Source organism: Engraulis encrasicolus, chromosome 5 (assembly GCF_034702125.1).
Source record: "Engraulis encrasicolus isolate BLACKSEA-1 chromosome 5, IST_EnEncr_1.0, whole genome shotgun sequence".
Taxonomy (NCBI): Eukaryota; Metazoa; Chordata; class Actinopteri; order Clupeiformes; family Engraulidae; genus Engraulis; species Engraulis encrasicolus.
This window is the reverse complement of record NC_085861.1, coordinates 28,103,168-28,105,981: the sequence shown is the minus strand read 5'-3', so window position 1 is coordinate 28,105,981 and position 2,814 is coordinate 28,103,168. Positions and strand designations below refer to the sequence as shown.

At 45.9% G+C, this 2,814-nt stretch overlaps 1 protein-coding gene across 2 annotated transcripts in view; it reads left to right on the top strand.

Annotated features, from left to right (window-relative positions):
- The first annotated feature begins 319 nt into the window (after positions 1 to 319).
- Positions 320 to 2,814, top strand: part of LOC134449214 (transcription factor HIVEP3) — a 175,292-nt gene continuing 172,797 nt past the window's right edge. For both annotated transcript variants that reach the window (XM_063199050.1, XM_063199051.1), the window contains exon 1: positions 320 to 1,160. The gene's annotated coding sequence lies outside the window, so the exon portion shown is untranslated. The remainder of the gene's footprint in view (positions 1,161 to 2,814) is intronic.

Here is a 2,814-nt window from a genome sequence, read left to right as displayed (position 1 = left end):
TGTACACACACTGACTAAACTCCACACACACACACACAGACACACAGACACAGACACAGACACAGACACACACACACACACACACACACACACACACACACACACACACACACACACACACACACACACACACACACACACACACACAGAACTGACTGACTCAGTGCAGCAGAATCAGCTGACGTTAGCAATCCCCCCTCCTCCTCCCCTTCCCCTCAACACTAGCCAGCCAGCTCTGCGCTGGTCTGTCCAGATCATCTTAAAGGAGTGTGCTGGAACTGCGAGCTGACTGCCAGTAATCTTTGGCCAGTTGACTGCTTGCTCTCTCTCTCTCTCTCTGCTTATTTTATTTTGGAGCAGAAAGGAAGCAAACTAATCCCCAGCAACACCCTTTGGTTCTTAAACAGCTTAAAAGCTTGACATCGCCCCCCAAAATCAACTGTTTAACTTATTTTTCCACTGATGAAACATACCAAGGTAACACTGGAGTGTTAAAGCAAATCAAGTCATCTGCTGGGGCCAAGCCGCCTGTTGACTCTTCTGTCTTTCTAATCTTGAGGACACCCCCTGTTGGACGTAGTTGGCGTGAAGTGCGCTAGCATAGGTGATAAAAAATACAATATGTTAAGAGATACAGTGAGCTTACAAACTGCCAAGCCCAAATGTGCATAATGGTTTTACGCCTACAGAGCAGCTTGAGTTTTTTTGGAATGTTCCATGACGTCACCTCATAGCCTATTACTTTTTTTGTCTGGCGAGAAGGAGGGAATTAAAAAAATTAAAAGTTTTGCTAAACCAATGGACGGTACTGTGTGCGAGCATCTCATAATTATTAACCGCCTCCCTTTCTGTGTGCGACGCCACTGGGAAGAGGAGGGTAGGGGGCGGGGCCCTCGGGCGTCTCGTGCTGGGTGGTGCGGCGCGAAGTGTTTGCGTAGCGCGCTAGACGGTGTTTTTGTTTTGCTGAACAGCTGAACGTAGGATTGCAGTCGCAGTTTGACAAGGGAGAGGGAAAGCCCCAGTCGTCTGCTCGCTCTGGGCTAGCGCAACAGCGGAAAGGACACCCCGCACGCACACATCGCGTGCACAGTGACATGCCCGTTGCCGTTGGTGTTCTCTCCACGGACTAAGCGGAATTGCAGCACCTTCAACATTGTCAGGTAAAGTTGAAGTCTACTCCTAATACTTGCAAGCTTGTGAAGTTGTGTCACTGTCAGTATCGCGTACATGTCTATTTTGTGTGGACGAATTTAGAGGAAGGAGAAAGCGCCTTTCGAATAGCCTTAACTCATTTCGCAGGCAGATATAGGGAGTGGATAGAATGCTGCCTCATTGGCAAGTCAAGCTGTCCTAAACTTGTGTCGGGTTGTTTTTTATTCCGCTGCTTCTATTATACTTACGGTGCCCATAGACGTCAAGCCATGTTTGAAGCGCAGCCAGGATCCGAATAGTTCAACGCTTTCCGAGCTGAAGCTGTCACCGCATCACTTTCAATAGATGTTAGGCTATACAAAATGTCTCCCAAAACAATTTCTCCAATATGCAGTGCTCTATGACAGCGTACTAAACGAAACCATAACGTATTACAGTGGTAGGACACCATGAAACCTTCTCCATCCATGTTAGCTTTCGATATTAAAATATTGTTGAGTGTGTCATAGTCATTTCTTGTGCGTGTATGTGCGCAATGCACACATACAATATGACTAAGTGTTAGTGTAGGCTACGTGTAGAATACGGCTTTTCCCAAAGAATGAATTTCCTCTTCAAGAAAAATTATGTAATAAGACCATACGGTGGCGACATTGCGTATTCACCCAGCCTTCAAGCATGCTTTATGACCACGGTGTCATTCAATTCAAGTCTAATTGAATTAAACCATCATGGAATAGCCCACATTTCACATAATTTTATAGATGAATTAAAAAGTGGGAAGTCGTTTTGAAATCAAGTGTATCCTAAAAGAAACAACTCCACACAAGGGCAGCTGGTTCAACATACCCCCCGCCCCTACTGTAAAATATGAATCTTGATTGTATGCATGGTGTTGTGCGTTTCTGTTACACCGCATGTGTAACTCTGAAATGGGAAATACAAGACGCGTGCCATATGGGATAGCGCTTATTGCTGAGATTGTTTTTGGGAGATGTGCACTTACAGTAGCCTATCTTCGCAGTAGTAGCCTACGCGCGGTGCCTGACAGCTTTGCCATCAGCAGTGTGCGTACAGAACATCATTCCTGATCCTCGCCGCGCTCTGAAAAAGCCTCAACTTCGATTGGTCACCGTAAGTACCATAGTAGCAGCAGAATACAGAAATGGACCAGCTCAAGTTCAGGGTATCTTTTGCCTCCGGTCTCTTTGGCGTACAAGGCAAGGGAATGCGTTGAAGTTCCGTGCAACACGATTATCGACACTCAGTATGATTTTATTACCACTGAGCGCAACAGTTTGAGACGGCATAGCTTTAACCGGAAGAGTAGCCTGCTGCATTCAAATTGTGGATAGGCTGTTATGTTAAGCATATTTTACTTCCTGGAAACGTTTTTTAACTCCACATATCGCCCCAGTCTTGAAACACTAGGATGGTAAATGGTAAGACGTGAACACCAGATATAGTATAGGCCTACTGTAACCAGCACCTCATTCATCTGGTTACATTTTACAGTACGCTACGCACGATGCAGGTGGGGCAGTTCCAATCTGCACAATTTCTCTCTTGTAGATTGTGCGGTAGGCTACTGCCCTGTGCAATCCGTTTCCAGGCACAGATCTTGCAACGGTTACCCAGCCAAGTGAAAGAATGTTCACAATT